The 22,771-nt window shown below is 40.3% G+C and overlaps 7 non-coding genes across 7 annotated transcripts; all 7 read left to right on the top strand.

Moving 5' to 3' along the window:
* Positions 1 to 730: 730 nt before the first annotated feature.
* On the top strand, positions 731 to 803 carry TRNAK-CUU (transfer RNA lysine (anticodon CUU)). The gene has a single exon. It is a non-coding gene; the product is annotated as a tRNA-Lys (tRNA).
* Positions 804 to 3,442: 2,639 nt separating this feature from the next.
* Positions 3,443 to 3,515, top strand: TRNAM-CAU (transfer RNA methionine (anticodon CAU)). Its single transcript has one exon. It is a non-coding gene; the product is annotated as a tRNA-Met (tRNA).
* Positions 3,516 to 5,131: 1,616 nt separating this feature from the next.
* Positions 5,132 to 5,204, top strand: TRNAK-CUU (transfer RNA lysine (anticodon CUU)). Its single transcript has one exon. It is a non-coding gene; the product is annotated as a tRNA-Lys (tRNA).
* Positions 5,205 to 7,334: 2,130 nt separating this feature from the next.
* Positions 7,335 to 7,407, top strand: TRNAK-CUU (transfer RNA lysine (anticodon CUU)). The gene has a single exon. It is a non-coding gene; the product is annotated as a tRNA-Lys (tRNA).
* A 2,132-nt stretch (positions 7,408 to 9,539) lies between these two features.
* TRNAK-CUU (transfer RNA lysine (anticodon CUU)) lies at positions 9,540 to 9,612 on the top strand. The gene has a single exon. It is a non-coding gene; the product is annotated as a tRNA-Lys (tRNA).
* A 3,814-nt stretch (positions 9,613 to 13,426) lies between these two features.
* TRNAK-CUU (transfer RNA lysine (anticodon CUU)) lies at positions 13,427 to 13,499 on the top strand. The gene has a single exon. It is a non-coding gene; the product is annotated as a tRNA-Lys (tRNA).
* Positions 13,500 to 14,951: 1,452 nt separating this feature from the next.
* Positions 14,952 to 15,024, top strand: TRNAK-CUU (transfer RNA lysine (anticodon CUU)). The gene has a single exon. It is a non-coding gene; the product is annotated as a tRNA-Lys (tRNA).
* Positions 15,025 to 22,771: the final 7,747 nt, after the last annotated feature.

The raw sequence follows: 22,771 nt of genomic DNA, 5'->3' as shown, positions 1-22,771 counted from the left end.
AATAAGACTTTTTTCCACACAGGTTTAATCGGCTATTTCCTGATATTCTTCAATGCGTTCTGATATTGACTGGTAATTGTGTTTGATACTTTCTTAGACTATTTATGCCTCTGGCTGATGTGTATTTTCTTTCCAAACTCCACCAGAGCCTATGATTACACAGCATCCTATCTGTGGAAAGCGGCAGTGCAGGGATAGGGAAGAAAACTATAGGCAACCAAAGGAGCCCGGCTAGCTCAGTCGGTAGAGCATGAGACTCTTAATCTCAGGTTCGTGGGTTTGAGCCCCACGTTGGGCGAAAACAACTAAAATTTTAGTGCTTTTTGACCAAAAAAATAGAAATTGAAAGTCTCTTTACAATATTTGCAATATTTTCATTGTTAACATGCAATATATGAATGCATGTCTGGATGATGTGTAATGTGGCAATACCACACCTTAATGTATTCACTGTAAAAGAAAAAGTATGTATCATCTTACTATAAAATAAAGTGGAGAAAACACAAATAAGACTTTTTTCCACACATGTTTAATCGGCTATTTCCTGATATTCTTCAATGCGTTCTGATATTGACTGGTAATTGTGTTTGATACTTTCTTAGACTATTTCTGCCTCTGGCTGATGTGTATTTTCTTTCCAAACTCCACCAGAGCCTATGATTACACAGCATCCTATCTGTGGAAAGCGGCAGTGCAGGGATAGGGAAGAAAACTATAGACTTCCAAAGGAGCCCGGCTAGCTCAGTCGGTAGAGCGTGAGACTCTTAATCTCAGGGTCGTGGGTTCGAGCCCCACGTTGGGCGAAAACAACTAAAATTTTAGTGCTTTTTGACCAACAAAAATAGAAATTGAAAGTCTCTTTACAATATTTGCAATATTTTGATTGTTAACATGCAATATATGAATGCATGTCTGGATGATGTGTAATGGGGCAATACCACACCTTAATGTATTCACTGTAAAAGAAAAAGTATGTATCATCTTACTATAAAATAAAGTGGAGAAAACACAAATAAGACTTTTTTCCACACAGGTTTAATCAGCTATTTCCTGATATTCTTCAATGCGTTCTGATATTGACTGGTAATTGTGTTTGATACTTTCTTAGACTATTTCTGCCTCTGGCTGATGTGTATTTTCTTTCCAAACTCCACCAGAGCCTATGATTACACAGCATCCTATCTGTGGAAAACGGCAGTGCAGGGATAGGGAAGAAAACTATAGGCATCCAAAGGAGCCCGGCTAGCTCGGTCGGTAGAGCATGAGACTCTTAATCTCAGGGTCGTGGGTTCGAGCCCCACGTTGGGCGAAAACAGCTAAGATTGTAGTGCTTTTTGACCAAAAAAATACATCCTATCTGTGGAAAATGGCAGTGCAGGGATAGGGAAGAAAACTATAGGAATCCAAAGGAGCCTGGCTAGCTCAGTCGGTAGAGCATGAGACTCTTAATCTCAGGGTCGTGGGTTCGAGCCCCACGTTCAGCGAAAACAGCTAAAATTTGAGTGCTTTTTGACCAATAAAATAGAAATTGAAAGTCCCTTTACAATATTTGCAATATTTTCATTGTTAACATGCAATATATGAATGCATGTCTGGATGATGTGTAATGGGGCAATACCACACCTTAATGTATTCACTGTAAAAGAAAAAGTATGTATCATCTTACTATAAAATAAAGTGGAGAAAACACAAATAAGACTTTTTTCCACACAGGTTTAATCGGCTATTTCCTGATATTCTTCAATGCGTTCTGATATTTACTGGTAATTGTGTTTGATACTTTCTTAGACTATTTCTGCCTCTGGCTGATGTGTATTTTCTTTCCAAACTCCACCAGAGCCTATGATTACACAGCATCCTATCTGTGGAAAACGGCAGTGCAGGGATAGGGAAGAAAACTATAGGCATCCCAAGGAGCCCGGCTAGCTCAGTCGGTAGAGCATGAGACTCTTAATCTCAGGGTAGTGGGTTCGAGCCCCACGTTGGGCGAAAACAGCTAAAATTGTAGTGCTTTTTGACCAAAAAAATACATCCTATCTGTGGAAAACGGCAGTGCAGGGATAGGGAAGAAAACTATAGGCATCCAAAGGAGCCCGGCTAGCTCAGTCGGTAGAGCATGAGACTCTTAATCTCAGGGTCGTGGGTTCGAGCCCCACGTTGGGCGAAAACAACTAAAATTTTAGTGCTTTTTGACCAAAAAAATAGAAATTGAAAGTCTCTTTGCAATATTTTCATTGTTAACATGCAATATATGAATGCATGTCTGGATGATGTGTAATGGGGCAATACCATACCTTAATGTATTCACTGTAAAAGAAAAAGTATGCATCATCTTACTATAAAATAAAGTGGAGAAAACACAAATAAGACTTTTTTCCAAGCAGGTTTAATCGGCTATTTCCTGATATTCTTCAATGCGTTCTGATATTGACTGGTAATTGTGTTTGATACTTTCTTAGACTATTTCTGCCTCTGGCGGATGTGTATTTTCTTTCCAAACTCCACCAGAGCCTATGATTACACAGCATCCTATCTGTGGAAAGCGGCAGTGCAGGGATAGGGAAGAAAACTATAAGCATCCAAAGGAGCCCGGCTAGCTCAGTCGGTAGAGCATGAGACTCTTAATCTCAGGGTTGTGGGTTAGAGCCCCACGTTGGGCGAAAACAACTAAAATTTTAGTGCTTTTTGACCAAAAAAATAGAAATTGAAAGTCTCTTTACAATATTTGCAATATTTTGATTGTTAACATGCAATATATGAATGCATGTCTGGATGATGTGTAATGGGGCAATACCACACCTTAATGTATTCACTGTAAAAGAAAAAGTATGCATCATCTTACTATAAAATAAAGTGGAGAAAACACAAATAAGACTTTTTTCCACACAGGTTTAATCGGCTATTTCCTGATATTCTTCAATGCGTTCTGATATTGACTGGTAATTGTGTTTGATATTTTCTTAGACTATTTCTGCCTCTGGCTAATGTGTATTTTCTTTCCAAACTCCACCAGAGCCTATGATTACACAGCATCCTATCTGTGGAAAACGGCAGTGCAGGGATAGGGAAGAAAACTATAGGCATCCAAAGGAGCCCGGATAGCTCAGTCGGTAGAGCATGAGACTCTTAATCTCAGGGTCGTGGGTTCGAGCCCCACGTTGGGCGAAAACAACTAAAGTTGTGGTGCTTTTTGACCAAAAAAATACATCCTATCTGTGGAAAACGGCAGTGCAGGGATAGGGGAGAAAACTATGGGCATCCAAAGAAGCCCGGCTAGCTCAGTCGGTAGAGCATGAGACTCTTAATCTCAGGGTCGTGGGTTCGAGCCCCACGTTGGGCGAACACAACTAAAATTGTAGTGCTTTTTGACCAAAAAAATACATCCTATCTGTGGAAAACGGCAGTGCAGGGATAGGGAAGAAAACTATGGGCATCCAAAAGAGCCCGGCTTGCTCAGTCGGTAGCGCATGAGACTCATAATCTCAGGGTCGTGGTTTCGAGCACCACGTTGGGCGAAAACAACTAAAATTTTAGTGCTTTTTGACCAAAAAAATAGAAATTGAAAGTCTCTTTACAATATTTGCAATATTTTGATTGTTAACATGCAATATATGAATGCATGTCTGGATGATGTGTAATGGGGCAATACCATACCTTAATGTATTCACTGTAAAAGAAAAAGTATGCATCATCTTACTATAAAATAAAGTGGAGAAAACACAAATAAGACTTTTTTCCACACAGGTTTAATCGGCTATTTCCTGATATTCTTCAATGCGTTCTGATATTGACTGGTAATTGTGTTTGATACTTTCTTAGACTATTTATGCCTCTGGCTGATGTGTATTTTCTTTCCAAACTCCACCAGAGCCTATGATTACACAGCATCCTATCTGTGGAAAACGGCAGTGCAGGGATAGGGAAGAAAACTATAGGCATCCAAAGGAGCCCGGCTAGCTCAGTCGGTAGAGCATGAGACTCTTAATCTCAGGGTCGTGGGTGCGAGCCCCACGTTGGGCGAAAACAACTAAAATTTTAATGCTTTTTGACCAAAAAAATAGAAATTGAAAGTCTCTTTACAATATTTGCAATATTTTGATTGTTAACATGCAATATATGAATGCATGTCTGGATGATGTGTAATGGGGCAATAACACACCTTAATGTATTCACTGTAAAAGAAAAAGTATGTATCATCTTACTATAAAAAAAGTGGAGAAAACACAAATAAGACTTTTTTCCACACAGGTTTAATCGGCTATTTCCTGATATTCTTCAATGCGTTCTGATATTGACTGGTAATTGTGTTTGATACTTTCTTAGACTATTTCTGCCTCTGGCTGATGTGTATTTTCTTTCCAAACTCCACCAGAGCCTATGATTACACAGCATCCTATCTGTGGAAAACGGCAGTGCAGGGATAGGGAAGAAAACTATAGGTATGCAAAGGAGCCCGGCTAGCTCAGTCGGCAGAGCATGAGACTCTTAATCTCAGGGTCGTGGGTTCGAGCCCCACGTTGGGTGAAAACAACTAAAATTGTAGGACTTTTTGACCAGAAAAATACATCCTATCTGTGGAAAACAGCAGTGCAGGGATAGGGAAGAAAACTATAGGCATCCAAAGGAGCCCGGCTAGCTCAGTCGGTAGAGCATGAGACTCTTAATCTCAGGGTCGTGGGTTTGAGCCCCACGTTGGCTGAAAACAACTAAAATTTTAGTGCTTTTTGACCAAAAAAATAGAAATTGAAAGTCTCTTTACAATATTTGCAATATTTTCATTGTTAACATGCAATATATGAATGCATGTCTGGATGATGTGTAATGGGGCAATACCACACCTTAATGTATTCACTGTAAAAGAAAAAGTATGTATCATCTTACTATAAAATAAAGTGGAGAAAACACAAATAAGACTTTTTTCCACACATGTTTAATCGGCTATTTCCTGATATTCTTCAATGCGTTCTGATATTGACTGGTAATTGTGTTTGATACTTTCTTAGACTATTTCTGCCTCTGGCTGATGTGTATTTTCTTTCCAAACTCCACCAGAGCCTATGATTACACAGCATCCTATCTGTGGAAAGCGGCAGTGCAGGGATAGGGAAAAAAACTATAGACATCCAAAGGAGCCCGGCTAGCTCAGTCGGTAGAGCATGAGACTCTTAATCTCAGGGTCGTGGGTTCGAGCCCCACGTTGGGCAAAAACTAAAATTGTAGTGCTTTTTGACCAAAAAAATACATCCTATCTGTGGAAAACGGCAGTGAAGGGATAGGGAAGAAAACTATAGGCATCCAAAGGAGCCCGGCTAGCTCAGTCGGTAGAGCATGAGACTCTTAATCTCAGGGTCGTGGGTTCGAGCCCCATGTTGGGCGAAAACAATTAAAATTGTAGTGCTTTTTGACCAAAAAAATACATCGTATCTGTGGAAAACGGCAGTGCACGGATAGGGAAGAAAACTATGGGCATCCAAAGGAGCCCGGCTTGCTCAGTCGGTAGCGCATGAGACTCTTAATCTCCGGGTCGTGGGTTCGAGCCCCACGTTGGGCGAAAACAACTAAAATTTTAGTGCTTTTTGACCAAAAAAATAGAAATTGAAAGTCTCTTTACAATATTTGCAATATTTTGATTGTTAACATGCAATATATGAATGCATGTCTGGATGATGTGTACTGGGGCAATACCACACCTTAATGTATTCACTGTAAAAGAAAAAGTATGTATCATCTTACTATAAAATAAAGTGGAGAAAACACAAATGAGACTTTTTTCCACACAGGTTTAATCGGCTATTTCCTGATATTCTTCAATGCGTTCTGATATTGACTGGTAATTGTGTTTGATACTTTCTTAGACTATTTCTGCCTCTGGCTGATGTGTATTTTCTTTCCAAACTCCACCAGAGCCTATGATTACACAGCATCCTATCTGTGGAAAACGGCAGTGCAGGGATAGGGAAGAAAACTATAGGCATCCCAAGGAGCCCGGCTAGCTCAGTCGGTAGAGCATGAGACTCTTAATCTCAGGGTCGTGGGTTCGAGCCCCACGTTGGGCGAAAACAACTAAAATTGTAGTGCTTTTTGACCAAAAAAATACATCCTATCTGTGGAAAACGGCAGTGCAGGGATAGGGAAGAAAACTATAGGCATCCAAAGGAGCCCGGCTAGCTCAGTCGGTAGAGCATGAGACTCTTAATCTCAGGGTCGTGGGTTCGAGCCCCACGTTGGGCGAAAACAACTAAAATTTTAGTGCTTTTTGACCAAAAAAATAGAAATTGAAAGTCTCTTTGCAATATTTTCATTGTTAACATGCAATATATGAATGCATGTCTGGATGATGTGTAATGGGGCAATACCATACCTTAATGTATTCACTGTAAAAGAAAAAGTATGCATCATCTTACTATAAAATAAAGTGGAGAAAACACAAATAAGACTTTTTTCCAAGCAGGTTTAATCGGCTATTTCCTGATATTCTTCAATGCGTTCTGATATTGACTGGTAATTGTGTTTGATACTTTCTTAGACTATTTCTGCCTCTGGCGGATGTGTATTTTCTTTCCAAACTCCACCAGAGCCTATGATTACACAGCATCCTATCTGTGGAAAGCGGCAGTGCAGGGATAGGGAAGAAAACTATAAGCATCCAAAGGAGCCCGGCTAGCTCAGTCGGTAGAGCATGAGACTCTTAATCTCAGGGTCGTGGGTTCGAGCCCCACGTTGGGCGAAAACAACTAAAATTTTAGTGCTTTTTGACCAAAAAAATAGAAATTGAAAGTCTCTTTACAATATTTGCAATATTTTGATTGTTAACATGCAATATATGAATGCATGTCTGGATGATGTGTAATGGGGCAATACCACACCTTAATGTATTCACTGTAAAAGAAAAAGTATGCATCATCTTACTATAAAATAAAGTGGAGAAAACACAAATAAGACTTTTTTCCACACAGGTTTAATCGGCTATTTCCTGATATTCTTCAATGCGTTCTGATATTGACTGGTAATTGTGTTTGATATTTTCTTAGACTATTTCTGCCTCTGGCTGATGTGTATTTTCTTTCCAAACTCCACCAGAGCCTATGATTACACAGCATCCTATCTGTGGAAAACGGCAGTGCAGGGATAGGGAAGAAAACTATAGGCATCCAAAGGAGCCCGGCTAGCTCAGTCGGTAGAGCATGAGACTCTTAATCTCAGGGTCGTGGGTTCGAGCCTCACGTTGGGCGAAAACAACTAAAGTTGTGGTGCTTTTTGACCAAAAAAATACATCCTATCTGTGGAAAACGGCAGTGCAGGGATAGGGGAGAAAACTATGGGCATCCAAAGAAGCCCGGCTAGCTCAGTCGGTAGAGCATGAGACTCTTAATCTCAGGGTCGTGGGTTCGAGTCCCACGTTGGGCGAACACAACTAAAATTGTAGTGCTTTTTGACCAAAAAAATACATCCTATCTGTGGAAAACGGCAGTGCAGGGATAGGGAAGAAAACTATGGGCATCCAAAGGAGCCCGGCTTGCTCAGTCGGTAGCGCATGAGACTCTTAATCTCAGGGTCGTGGGTTCGAGCCCCACGTTGGGCGAAAACAACTAAAATTTTAGTGCTTTTTGACCAAAAAAATAGAAATTGAAAGTCTCTTTGCAATATTTTCATTGTTAACATGCAATATATGAATGCATGTCTGGATGATGTGTAATGGGGCAATACCATACCTTAATGTATTCACTGTAAAAGAAAAAGTATGCATCATCTTACTATAAAATAAAGTGGAGAAAACACAAATAAGACTTTTTTCCAAGCAGGTTTAATCGGCTATTTCCTGATATTCTTCAATGCGTTCTGATATTGACTGGTAATTGTGTTTGATACTTTCTTAGACTATTTCTGCCTCTGGCTGATGTGTATTTTCTTTCCAAACTCCACCAGAGCCTATGATTACACAGCATCCTATCTGTGGAAAGCGGCAGTGCAGGGATAGGGAAGAAAACTATAAGCATCCAAAGGAGCCCGGCTAGCTCAGTCGGTAGAGCATGAGACTCTTAATCTCAGGGTCGTGGGTTCGAGCCCCACGTTGGGCGGAAACAACTAAAATTTTAGTGCTTTTTACCAAAAAAATAGAAATTGAAAGTCTCTTTACAATATTTGCAATATTTTGATTGTTAACATGCAATATATGAATGCATGTCTGGATGATGTGTAATGGGGCAACACCACACCTTAATGTATTCACTGTAAAAGAAAAAGTATGCATCATCTTACTATAAAATAAAGTGGAGAAAACACAAATAAGACTTTTTTCCACACAGGTTTAATCGGCTATTTCCTGATATTCTTCAATGCGTTCTGATATTGACTGGTAATTGTGTTTGATACTTTCTTAGACTATTTCTGCCTCTGGCTGATGTGTATTTTCTTTCCAAACTCCACCAGAGCCTATGATTACACAGCATCCTATCTGTGGAAAACGGCAGTGCAGGGATAGGGAAGAAAACTATAGGCATCCAAAGGAGCCCGGCTAGCTCAGTCGGTAGAGCATGAGACTCTTAATCTCAGGGTCGTGGGTTCGAGCCCCACGTTGGGCGAAAACAACTAAAGTTGTGGTGCTTTTTGACCAAAAAAATACATCCTATCTGTGGAAAACGGCAGTGCAGGGATAGGGGAGAAAACTATGGGCATCCAAAGAAGCCCGGCTAGCTCAGTCGGTAGAGCATGAGACTCTTAATCTCAGGGTCGTGGGTTCGAGCCCCACGTTGGGCGAAAACAACTAAAATTGTAGTGCTTTTTGACCAAAAAAATACATCCTATCTGTGGAAAACGGCAGTGAAGGGATAGGGAAGAAAACTATAGGCATCCAAAGGAGCCCGGCTAGCTCCGTCGGTAGCGCATGAGACTCTTAATCTCAGGGTAGTGGGTTCGAGCCCCACGTTGGGCAAAAACAACTAAAATTTTAGTGCTTTTTGACCAAAAAAATAGAAATTGAAAGTCTCTTTACAATATTTGCAATATTTTGATTGTTAACATGCAATATATGAATGCATGTCTGGATGATGTATACTGGGGCAATACCACACCTTAATGTATTCACTGTAAAAGAAAAAGTATGTATCATCTTACTATAAAATAAAGTGGAGAAAACACAAATAAGACTTTTTTCCACACAGGTTTAATCGGCTATTTCCTGATATTCTTCAATGCGTTCTGATATTGACTGGTAATTGTGTTTGATACTTTCTTAGACTATTTCTGCCTCTGGCTGATGTGTATTTTCTTTCCAAACTCCACCAGAGCCTATGATTACACAGCATCCTATCTGTGGAAAACGGCAGTGCAGGGATAGGGAAGAAAACTGTAGGCATCCAAAGGAGCCCGGCTAGCTCAGTCGGTAGAGCATGAGACTCTTAATCTCAGGGTCGTGGGTTCAAGCCCCACGTTGGGCGAAAACAACTAAAATTGTAGTGCTTTTTGACCAAAAAAATACATCCTATCTGTGGAAAACGGCAGTGCAGGGATAGGGAAGAAAACTATAGGCATCCAAAGGAGCCCGGCTAGCTCAGTCGGTAGAGCATGAGACTCTTAATCTCAGGGTCGTGGGTTCGAGTCCCACGTTGGGCGAACACAACTAAAATTGTAGTGCTTTTTGACCAAAAAAATACATCCTATCTGTGGAAAACGGCAGTGCAGGGATAGGGAAGAAAACTATGGGCATCCAAAGGAGCCCGGCTTGCTCAGTCGGTAGCGCATGAGACTCTTAATCTCAGGGTCGTGGGTTGGAGCACCACGTTGGGCGAAAACAACTAAAATTTTAGTGCTTTTTGACCAAAAAAATAGAAATTGAAAGTCTCTTTACAATATTTGCAATATTTTCATTGTTAACATGCAATATATGAATGCATGTCTGGATGATGTGTAATGGGGCAATACCACACCTTAATGTATTCACTGTAAAAGAAAAAGTATGTATCATCTTACTATAAAATAAAGTGGAGAAAACACAAATAAGACTTTTTTCCACACAGGTTTAATCGGCTATTTCCTGATATTCTTCAATGCGTTCTGATATTGACTGGTAATTGTGTTTGATACTTTCTTAGACTATTTCTGCCTCTGGCTGATGTGTATTTTCTTTCCAAACTCCACCAGAGCCTATGATTACACAGCATCCTATCTGTGGAAAGCGGCAGTGCAGGGATAGGGAAGAAAACTATAGTCATCCAAAGGAGCCCGGCTAGCTCAGTCGGTAGAGCATGAGACTCTTAATCTCAGGGTCGTGGGTTCGAGCCCCACGTTGGGCGAAAACAACTAAAATTGTAGTGCTTTTTGACCAAAAAAATAGAAATTGAAAGTCTCTTTGCAATATTTTCATTGTTAACATGCAATATATGAATGCATGTCTGGATGATGTGTAATGGGGCAATACCACACCTTAATGTATTCACTGTAAAAGAAAAAGTATGTATCATCTTACTATAAAATAAAGTGGAGAAAACACAAATAAGACTTTTTTCCACACATGTTTAATCGGCTATTTCCTGATATTCTTCAATGCGTTCTGATGTTGACTGGTAATTGTGTTTGATACTTTCTTAGACTATTTCTGCCTCTGGCTGATGTGTATTTTCTTTCCAAACTCCACCAGAGCCTATGATTACACAGCATCCTATCTGTGGAAAGCGGCAGTGCAGGGATAGGGAAGAAAACTATAGACATCCAAAGGAGCCCGGCTAGCTCAGTCGGTAGAGCATGAGACTCTTAATCTCAGGGTCGTGGGTTCTAGCCCCACGTTGGGCGAACACAACTAAAATTGTAGTGCTTTTTGACCAAAAAAATACATCCTATCTGTGGAAAACGGCAGTGAAGGGATAGGGAAGAAAACTATGGGCATCCAAAGGAGCCCGGCTTGCTCAGTCGGTAGCGCATGAGACTCTTAATCTCAGGGTCGTGGGTTCGAGCACCATGTTGGGCGAAAACAACTAAAATTTTAGTGCTTTTTGACCAAATAAATAGAAATTGAAAGTCTCTTTACAATATTTGCAATATTTTCATTGTTAACATGCAATATATGAATGCATGTCTGGATGATGTGTAATGGGGCAATACCACACCTTAATGTATTCACTGTAAACGAAAAAGTATGTATCATCTTACTATAAAATAAAGTGGAGAAAACACAAATAAGACTTTTTTCCACACAGGTTTAATCGGCTATTTCCTGATATTCTTCAATGCGTTCTGATATTGACTGGTAATTGTGTTTGATACTTTCTTAGACTATTTCTGCCTCTGGCTGATGTGTATTTTCTTTCCAAACTCCACCAGAGCCTATGATTACACAGCATCCTATCTGTGGAAAGCGGCAGTGCAGGGATAGGGAAGAAAACTATAGTCATCCAAAGGAGCCCGGCTAGCTCAGTCGGTAGAGCATGAGACTCTTAATCTCAGGGTCGTGGGTTCGAGCCCCACGTTGGGCGAAAACAACTAAAATTGTAGTGCTTTTTGACCAAAAAAATAGAAATTGAAAGTCTCTTTGCAATATTTTCATTGTTAACATGCAATATATGAATGCATGTCTGGATGATGTGTAATGGGGCAATACCATACCTTAATGTATTCACTGTAAAAGAAAAAGTATGCATCATCTTACTATAAAATAAAGTGGAGAAAACACAAATAAGACTTTTTTCCAAGCAGGTTTAATCGGCTATTTCCTGATATTCTTCAATGCGTTCTGATATTGACTGGTAATTGTGTTTGATACTTTCTTAGACTATTTCTGCCTCTGGCTGATGTGTATTTTCTTTCCAAACTCCACCAGAGCCTATGATTACACAGCATCCTATCTGTGGAAAGCGGCAGTGCAGGGATAGGGAAGAAAACTATAAGCATCCAAAGGAGCCCGGCTAGCTCAGTCGGTAGAGCATGAGACTCTTAATCTCAGGGTCGTGGGTTCGAGCCCCACGTTGGGCGAAAACAACTAAAATTTTAGTGCTTTTTGACCAAAAAAATAGAAATTGAAAGTCTCTTTACAATATTTGCAATATTTTGATTGTTAACATGCAATATATGAATGCATGTCTGGATGATGTGTAATGGGGCAATACCACACCTTAATGTATTCACTGTAAAAGAAAAAGTATGCATCATCTTACTATAAAATAAAGTGGAGAAAACACAAATAAGACTTTTTTCCACACAGGTTTAATCGGCTATTTCCTGATATTCTTCAATGCGTTCTGATATTGACTGGTAATTGTGTTTGATATTTTCTTAGACTATTTCTGCCTCTGGCTGATGTGTATTTTCTTTCCAAACTCCACCAGAGCCTATGATTACACAGCATCCTATCTGTGGAAAACGGCAGTGCAGGGATAGGGAAGAAAACTATAGGCATCCAAAGGAGCCCGGCTAGCTCAGTCGGTAGAGCATGAGACTCTTAATCTCAGGGTCGTGGGTTCGAGCCCCATGTTGGGCGCAAACAACTAAAGTTGTGGTGCTTTTTGACCAAAAAAATACATCCTATCTGTGGAAAACGGCAGTGCAGGGATAGGGGAGAAAACTATGGGCATCCAAAGAAGCCCGGCTAGCTCAGTCAGTAGAGCATGAGACTCTTAATCTCAGGGTCGTGGGTTCGAGCCCCACGTTGGGCGAACACAACTAAAATTGTAGTGCTTTTTGACCAAAAAAATACATCCTATCTGTGGAAAACGGCAGTGCAGGGATAGGGAAGAAAACTATGGGCATCCAAAGGAGCCCGGCTTGCTCAGTCGGTAGCGCATGAGACTCTTAATCTCAGGGTCGTGGTTTCGAGCACCACGTTGGGCGAAAACAACTAAAATTTTAGTGCTTTTTGACCAAAAAAATAGAAATTGAAAGTCTCTTTACAATATTTGCAATATTTTGATTGTTAACATGCAATATATGAATGCATGTCTGGATGATGTGTAATGGGGCAATACCACACCTTAATGTATTCACTGTAAAAAAAAAAGTATGCATCATCTTACTATAAAATAAAGTGGAGAAAACACAAATAAGACTTTTTTCCACACAGGTTTAATCGGCTATTTCCTGATATTCTTCAATGCGTTCTGATATTGACTGGTAATTGTGTTTGATACTTTCTTAGACTATTTCTGCCTCTGGCTGATGTGTATTTTCTTTCCAAACTCCACCAGAGCCTATGATTACACAGCATCCTATCTGTGGAAAACGGCAGTGCAGGGATAGGGAAGAAAACTATAGCCATCCAAAGGAGCCCGGCTAGCTCAGTCGGTAGAGCATGAGACTCTTAATCTCAGGGTCGTGGGTTGGAGCCCCACGTTGGGCGAAAACAACTAAAGTTGTGGTGCTTTTTGACCAAAAAAATACATCCTATCTGTGGAAAACGGCAGTGCAGGGATAGGGGAGAAAACTATGGGCATCCAAAGAAGCCCGGCTAGCTCAGTCGGTAGAGCATGAGACTCTTAATCTCAGGGTCGTGGGTTCGAGTCCCACGTTGGGCGAACACAACTAAAATTGTAGTGCTTTTTGACCAAAAAAATACATCCTATCTGTGGAAAACGGCAGTGCAGGGATAGGGAAGAAAACTATGGGCATCCAAAGGAGCCCGGCTTGCTCAGTCGGTAGCACATGAGACTCTTAATCTCAGGGTCGTGGGTTCGAGCCCCACGTTGGGCAAAAACAACTAAAATTTTAGTGCTTTTTGACCAAAAAAATAGAAATTGAAAGTCTCTTTGCAATATTTTCATTGTTAACATGCAATATATGAATGCATGTCTGGATGATGTGTAATGGGGCAATACCATACCTTAATGTATTCACTGTAAAAGAAAAAGTATGCATCATCTTACTATAAAATAAAGTGGAGAAAACACAAATAAGACTTTTTTCCAAGCAGGTTTAATCGGCTATTTCCTGATATTCTTCAATGCGTTCTGATATTGACTGGTAATTGTGTTTGATACTTTCTTAGACTATTTCTGCCTCTGGCTGATGTGTATTTTCTTTCCAAACTCCACCAGAGCCTATGATTACACAGCATCCTATCTGTGGAAAGCGGCAGTGCAGGGATAGGGAAGAAAACTATAAGCATCCAAAGGAGCCCGGCTAGCTCAGTCGGTAGAGCATGAGACTCTTAATCTCAGGGTCGTGGGTTCGAGCCCCACGTTGGGCGAAAACAACTAAAATTTTAGTGCTTTTTACCAAAAAAATAGAAATTGAAAGTCTCTTTACAATATTTGCAATATTTTGATTGTTAACATGCAATATATGAATGCATGTCTGGATGATGTGTAATGGGGCAATACCACACCTTAATGTATTCACTGTAAAAGAAAAAGTATGCATCATCTTACTATAAAATAAAGTGGAGAAAACACAAATAAGACTTTTTTCCACACAGGTTTAATCGGCTATTTCCTGATATTCTTCAATGCGTTCTGATATTGACTGGTAATTGTGTTTGATACTTTCTTAGACTATTTCTGCCTCTGGCTGATGTGTATTTTCTTTCCAAACTCCACCAGAGCCTATGATTACACAGCATCCTATCTGTGGAAAACGGCAGTGCAGGGATAGGGAAGAAAACTATAGGCATCCAAAGGAGCCCGGCTAGCTCAGTCGGTAGAGCATGAGACTCTTAAACTCAGGGTCGTGGGTTCGAGCCCCACGTTGGGCGAAAACAACTAAAGTTGTGGTGCTTTTTGACCAAAAAAATACATCCTGTCTGTGGAAAACGGCAGTGCAGGGATAGGGGAGAAAACTATGGGCATCCAAAGAAGCCCGGCTAGCTCAGTCGGTAGAGCATGAGACTCTTAATCTCAGGGTCGTGGGTTGGAGCCCCACGTTGGGCGAAAACAACTAAAGTTGTGGTGCTTTTTGACCAAAAAAATACATCCTATCTGTGGAAAACGGCAGTGCAGGGATAGGGGAGAAAACTATGGGCATCCAAAGAAGCCCGGCTAGCTCAGTCGGTAGAGCATGAGACTCTTAATCTCAGGGTCGTGGGTTCGAGTCCCACGTTGGGCGAACACAACTAAAATTGTAGTGCTTTTTGACCAAAAAAATACATCCTATCTGTGGAAAACGGCAGTGCAGGGATAGGGAAGAAAACTATGGGCATCCAAAGGAGCCCGGCTTGCTCAGTCGGTAGCACATGAGACTCTTAATCTCAGGGTCGTGGGTTCGAGCCCCACGTTGGGCGAAAACAACTAAAATTTTAGTGCTTTTTGACCAAAAAAATAGAAATTGAAAGTCTCTTTGCAATATTTTCATTGTTAACATGCAATATATGAATGCATGTCTGGATGATGTGTAATGGGGCAATACCATACCTTAATGTATTCACTGTAAAAGAAAAAGTATGCATCATCTTACTATAAAATAAAGTGGAGAAAACACAAATAAGACTTTTTTCCAAGCAGGTTTAATCGGCTATTTCCTGATATTCTTCAATGCGTTCTGATATTGACTGGTAATTGTGTTTGATACTTTCTTAGACTATTTCTGCCTCTGGCTGATGTGTATTTTCTTTCCAAACTCCACCAGAGCCTATGATTACACAGCATCCTATCTGTGGAAAGCAGCAGTGCAGGGATAGGGAAGAAAACTATAAGCATCCAAAGGAGCCCGGCTAGCTCAGTCGGTAGAGCATGAGACTCTTAATCTCAGGGTCGTGGGTTCGAGCCCCACGTTGGGCGAAAACAACTAAAATTTTAGTGCTTTTTACCAAAAAAATAGAAATTGAAAGTCTCTTTACAATATTTGCAATATTTTGATTGTTAACATGCAATATATGAATGCATGTCTGGATGATGTGTAATGGGGCAATACCACACCTTAATGTATTCACTGTAAAAGAAAAAGTATGCATCATCTTACTATAAAATAAAGTGGAGAAAACACAAATAAGACTTTTTTCCACACAGGTTTAATCGGCTATTTCCTGATATTCTTCAATGCGTTCTGATATTGACTGGTAATTGTGTTTGATACTTTCTTAGACTATTTCTGCCTCTGGCTGATGTGTATTTTCTTTCCAAACTCCACCAGAGCCTATGATTACACAGCATCCTATCTGTGGAAAACGGCAGTGCAGGGATAGGGAAGAAAACTATAGGCATCCAAAGGAGCCCGGCTAGCTCAGTCGGTAGAGCATGAGACTCTTAATCTCAGGGTCGTGGGTTCGAGCCCCACGTTGGGCGAAAACAACTAAAGTTGTGGTGCTTTTTGACCAAAAAAATACATCCTATCTGTGGAAAACGGCAGTGCAGGGATAGGGGAGAAAACTATGGGCATCCAAAGAAGCCCGGCTAGCTCAGTCGGTAGAGCATGAGACTCTTAATCTCAGGGTCGTGGGTTCGAGCCCCACGTTGGGCGAAAACAACTAAAATTGTAGTGCTTTTTGACCAAAAAAATACATCCTATCTGTGGAAAACGGCAGTGAAGGGATAGGGAAGAAAACTATAGGCATCCAAAGGAGCCCGGCTAGCACCGTCGGTAGCGCATGAGACTCTTAATCTCAGGGTAGTGGGTTCGAGCCCCACGTTGGGCAAAAACAACTAAAATTTTAGTGCTTTTTGACCAAAAAAATAGAAATTGAAAGTCTCTTTACAATATTTGCAATATTTTGATTGTTAACATGCAATATATGAATGCATGTCTGGATGATGTATACTGGGGCAATACCACACCTTAATGTATTCACTGTAAAAGAAAAAGTATGTATCATCTTACTATAAAATAAAGTGGAGAAAACACAAATAAGACTTTTTTCCACACAGGTTTAATCGGCTATTTCCTGATATTCTTCAATGCGTTCTGATATTGACTGGTAATTGTGTTTGATACTTTCTTAGACTATTTCTGCCTCTGGCTGATGTGTATTTTCTTTCCAAACTCCACCAGAGCCTATGATTACACAGCATCCTATCTGTGGAAAACGGCAGTGCAGGGATAGGGAAGAAAACTATAGTCATCCAAAGGAGCCCGGCTAGCTCAGTCGGTAGAGCATGAGACTCTTAATCTCAGGGTTGTGGGTTCGAGCCCCACGTTGGGCGAAAACAACTAAAATTGTAGTGCTTTTTGACCAAAAAAATAGAAATTGAAAGTCTCTTTGCAATATTTTCATTGTTAACATGCAATATATGAATGCATGTCTGGATGATGTGTAATGGGGCAATACCACACCTTAATGTATTCACTGTAAAAGAAAAAGTATGTATCATCTTACTATAAAATAAAGTGGAGAAAACACAAATAAGACTTTTTTCCACACATGTTTAATCGGCTATTTCCTGATATTCTTCAATGCGTTCTGATATTGACTGGTAATTGTGTTTGATACTTTCTTAGACTATTTCTGCCTCTGGCTGATGTGTATTTTCTTTCCAAACTCCACCAGAGCCTATGATTACACAGCATCCTATCTGTGGAAAACGGCAGTGCAGGGATAGGGAAGAAAACTATAGGCATCCAAAAGAGCCCGGCTAGCTCAGTCGGTAGAGCATGAGACTCTTAATCTCAGGGTCGTGGGTTCGAGCCCCACGTTGGGCGAAAACAAATAAAATTTTAGTGCTTTTTGACCAAAAAAATAGAAATTGAAAGTCTCTTTGCAATATTTTCATTGTTAACATGCAATATATGAATGCATGTCTGGATGATGTGTAATGGGGCAATACCATACCTTAATGTATTCACTGTAAAAGAAAAAGTATGCATCATCTTACTATAAAATAAAGTGGAGAAAACACAAATAAGACTTTTTTCCAAGCAGGTTTAATCGGCTATTTCCTGATATTCTTCAATGCGTTCTGATATTGACTGGTAATTGTGTTTGATACTTTCTTAGACTATTTCTGCCTCTGGCTGATGTGTATTTTCTTTCCAAACTCCACCAGAGCCTATGATTACACAGCATCCTATCTGTGGAAAGCGGCAGTGCAGGGATAGAGAAGAAAACTATAAGCATCCAAAGGAGCCCGGCTAGCTCAGTCGGTAGAGCATGAGACTCTTAATCTCAGGGTCGTGGGTTCGAGCCCCACGTTGGGCGAAAACAACTAAAATTTTAGTGCTTTTTGACCAAAAAAATAGAAATTGAAAGTCTCTTTACAATATTTGCAATATTTTGATTGTTAACATGCAATATATGAATGCATGTCTGGATGATGTGTACTGGGGCAATACCACACCTTAATGTATTCACTGTAAAAGAAAAAGTATGTATCATCTTACTATAAAATAAAGTGGAGAAAACACAAATAAGACTTTTTTCCACACAGGTTTAATCGGCTATTTCCTGATATTCTTCAATGCGTTCTGATATTGACTGGTAATTGTGTTTGATACTTTCTTAGACTATTTCTGCCTCTGGCTGATGTGTATTTTCTTTCCAAACTCCACCAGAGCCTATGATTACACAGCATCCTATCTGTGGAAAACGGCAGTGCAGGGATAGGGAAGAAAACTATAGGCATCCCAAGGAGCCCGGCTAGCTCAGTCGGTAGAGCATGAGACTCTTAATCTCAGGGTCGTGGGTTCGAGCCCCACGTTGGGCGAAAACAACTAAAATTGTAGTGCTTTTTGACCAAAAAAATACATCCTATCTGTGGAAAACGGCAGTGCAGGGATAGGGAAGAAAACTATAGGCATCCAAAGGAGCCCGGCTAGCTCAGTCGGTAGAGCATGAGACTCTTAATCTCAGGGTCGTGGGTTCGAGCCCCACGTTGGGCGAAAACAACTAAAATTTTAGTGCTTTTTGACCAAAAAAATAGAAATTGAAAGTCTCTTTGCAATATTTTCATTGTTAACATGCAATATATGAATGCATGTCTGGATGATGTGTAATGGGGCAATACCATACCTTAATGTATTCACTGTAAAAGAAAAAGTATGCATCATCTTACTATAAAATAAAGTGGAGAAAACACAAATAAGACTTTTTTCCAAGCAGGTTTAATCGGCTATTTCCTGATATTCTTCAATGCGTTCTGATATTGACTGGTAATTGTGTTTGATACTTTCTTAGACTATTTCTGCCTCTGGCTGATGTGTATTTTCTTTCCAAACTCCACCAGAGCCTATGATTACACAGCATCCTATCTGTGGAAAGCGGCAGTGCAGGGATAGGGAAGAAAACTATAAGCATCCAAAGGAGCCCGGCTAGCTCAGTCGGTAGAGCATGAGACTCTTAATCTCAGGGTCGTGGGTTCGAGCCCCACGTTGGGCGAAAACAACTAAAATTTTAGTGCTTTTTGACCAAAAAAATAGAAATTGAAAGTCTCTTTACAATATTTGCAATATTTTGATTGTTAACATGCAATATATGAATGCATGTCTGGATGATGTGTAATGGGGCAATACCACACCTTAATGTATTCACTGTAAAAGAAAAAGTATGCATCATCTTACTATAAAATAAAGTGGAGAAAACACAAATAAGACTTTTTTCCACACAGGTTTAATCGGCTATTTCCTGATATTCTTCAATGCGTTCTGATATTGACTGGTAATTGTGTTTGATACTTTCTTAGACTATTTCTGCCTCTGGCTGATGTGTATTTTCTTTCCAAACTCCACCAGAGCCTATGATTACACAGCATCCTATCTGTGGAAAACGGCAGTGCAGGGATAGGGAAGAAAACTATAGGCATCCAAAGGAGCCCGGCTAGCTCAGTCGGTAGAGCATGAGACTCTTAATCTCCGAGTCGTGGGTTCGAGCCCCACGTTGGGCGAAAACAACTAAAGTTGTGGTGCTTTTTGACCAAAAAAATACATCCTATCTGTGGAAAACGGCAGTGCAGGGATAGGGGAGAAAACTATGGGCATCCAAAGAAGCCCGGCTAGCTCAGTCGGTAGAGCATGAGACTCTTAATCTCAGGGTCGTGGGTTCGAGCCCCACGTTGGGCGAAAACAACTAAAATTGTAGTGCTTTTTGACCAAAAAAATACATCCTATCTGTGGAAAACGGCAGTGAAGGGATAGGGAAGAAAACTATAGGCATCCAAAGGAGCCCGGCTAGCTCAGTCGGTAGCGCATGAGACTCTTAATCTCAGGGTAGTGGGTTCGGCAAAAACAACTAAAATTTTAGTGCTTTTTGACCAAAAAAATAGAAATTGAAAGTCTCTTTACAATATTTGCAATATTTTGATTGTTAACATGCAATATATGAATGCATGTCTGGATGATGTGTACTGGGGCAATACCACACCTTAATGTATTCACTGTAAAAGAAAAAGTATGTATCATCTTACTATAAAATAAAGTGGAGAAAACACAAATAAGACTTTTTTCCACACAGGTTTAATCGGCTATTTCCTGATATTCTTCAATGCGTTCTGATATTGACTGGTAATTGTGTTTGATACTTTCTTAGACTATTTCTGCCTCTGGCTGATGTGTATTTTCTTTCCAAACTCCACCAGAGCCTATGATTACACAGCATCCTATCTGTGGAAAACGGCAGTGCAGGGATAGGGAAGAAAACTATAGGCATCCAAAGGAGCCCGGCTAGCTCAGTCGGTAGAGCATGAGACTCTTAATCTCAGGGTCGTGGATTGGAGCCCCACGTTGGGCGAAAACAACTAAAGTTGTGGTGCTTTTTGACCAAAAAAATACATCCTATCTGTGGAAAACGGCAGTGCAGGGATAGGGGAGAAAACTATGGGCATCCAAAGAAGCCCGGCTAGCTCAGTCAGTAGAGCATGAGACTCTTAATCTCAGGGTCGTGGGTTTGAGTCCCACGTTGGGCGAACACAACTAAAATTGTAGTGCTTTTTGACCAAAAAAATACATCCTATCTGTGGAAAACGGCAGTGCAGGGATAGGGAAGAAAACTATGGGCATCCAAAGGAGCCCGGCTTGCTCAGTCGGTAGCGCATGAGACTCTTAATCTCAGGGTCGTGGGTTCGAGCACCACGTTGGGCGAAAACAACTAAAATTTTAGTGCTTTTTGACCAAAAAAATAGAAATTGAAAGTCTCTTTACAATATTTGCAATATTTTCATTGTTAACATGCAATATATGAATGCATGTCTGGATGATGTGTAATGGGGCAATACCACACCTTAATGTATTCACTGTAAAAGAAAAAGTATGTATCATCTTACTATAAAATAAAGTGGAGAAAACACAAATAAGACTTTTTTCCACACAGGTTTAATCGGCTATTTCCTGATATTCTTCAATGCGTTCTGATATTGACTGGTAATTGTGTTTGATACTTTCTTAGACTATTTCTGCCTCTGGCTGATGTGTATTTTCTTTCCAAACTCCACCAGAGCCTATGATTACACAGCATCCTATCTGTGGAAAGCGGCAGTGCAGGGATAGGGAAGAAAACTATAGTCATCCAAAGGAGCCCGGCTAGCTCAGTCGGTAGAGCATGAGACTCTTAATCTCAGGGTTGTGGGTTCGAGCCCCACGTTGGGCGAAAACAACTAAAATTGTAGTCCTTTTTGACCAAAAAAATAGAAATTGAAAGTCTCTTTGCAATATTTTCATTGTTAACATGCAATATATGAATGCATGTCTGGATGATGTGTAATGGGGCAATACCACACCTTAATGTATTCACTGTAAAAGAAAAAGTATGTATCATCTTACTATAAAATAAAGTGGAGAAAACACAAATAAGACTTTTTTCCACACAGGTTTAATCGGCTATTTCCTGATATTCTTCAATGCGTTCTGATATTGACTGGTAATTGTGTTTGATACTTTCTTAGACTATTTCTGCCTCTGGCTGATGTGTATTTTCTTTCCAAACTCCACCAGAGCCTATGATTACACAGCATCCTATATGTGGAAAACGGCAGTGCAGGGATAGGGAAGAAAACTATAGGCATCCAAAAGAGCCCGGCTAGCTCAGTCGGTAGAGCATGAGACTCTTAATCTCAGGGTCGTGGGTTCGAGCCCCACGTTGGGCGAAAACAACTAAAATTGTAGTGCTTTTTGACCAAAAAAATACATCCTATCTGTGGAAAACGGCAGTGCAGGGATAGGGAAGAAAACTATGGGCATCCAAAGGAGCCCGGCTTGCTCAGTCGGTAGCGCATGAGACTCTTAATCTCAGGGTCGTGGGTTCAAGCACCACGTTGGGCGAAAACAACTAAAATTTTAGTGCTTTTTGACCAAAAAAATAGAAATTGAAAGTCTCTTTACAATATTTGCAATATTTTCATTGTTAACATGCAATATATGAATGCATGTCTGGATGATGTGTAATGGGGCAATACCACACCTTAATGTATTCACTGTAAAAGAAAAAGTATGTATCATCTTACTATAAAATAAAGTGGAGAAAACACAAATAAGACTTTTTTCCACACAGGTTTAATCGGCTATTTCCTGATATTCTTCAATGCGTTCTGATATTGACTGGTAATTGTGTTTGATACTTTCTTAGACTATTTCTGCCTCTGGCTGATGTGTATTTTCTTTCCAAACTCCACCAGAGCCTATGATTACACAGCATCCTATCTGTGGAAAGCGGCAGTGCAGGGATAGGGAAGAAAACTATAGGCATCCAAAGGAGCCCGGCTAGCTCAGTCGGTAGAGCATGAGACTCTTAATCTCAGGGTCGTGGGTTCGAGCCCCACGTTGGGCGAAAACAACTAAAATTGTAGTGCTTTTTGACCAAAAAAATAGAAATTGAAAGTCTCTTTGCAATATTTTCATTGTTAACATGCGATATATGAATGCATGTCTGGATGATGTGTAATGGGGCAATACCACACCTTAATGTATTCACTGTAAAAGAAAAAGTATGTATCATCTT

This window comes from Ambystoma mexicanum, chromosome 4q (assembly GCF_040938575.1).
Source record: "Ambystoma mexicanum isolate Mex_15411 chromosome 4q, UKY_AmexF1_1, whole genome shotgun sequence".
Lineage (NCBI taxonomy): Eukaryota > Metazoa > Chordata > Amphibia > Caudata > Ambystomatidae > Ambystoma > Ambystoma mexicanum.
The sequence above is the reverse complement of the archived record's forward strand: the minus strand, read 5'-3'. Positions and strand labels throughout refer to the sequence as shown.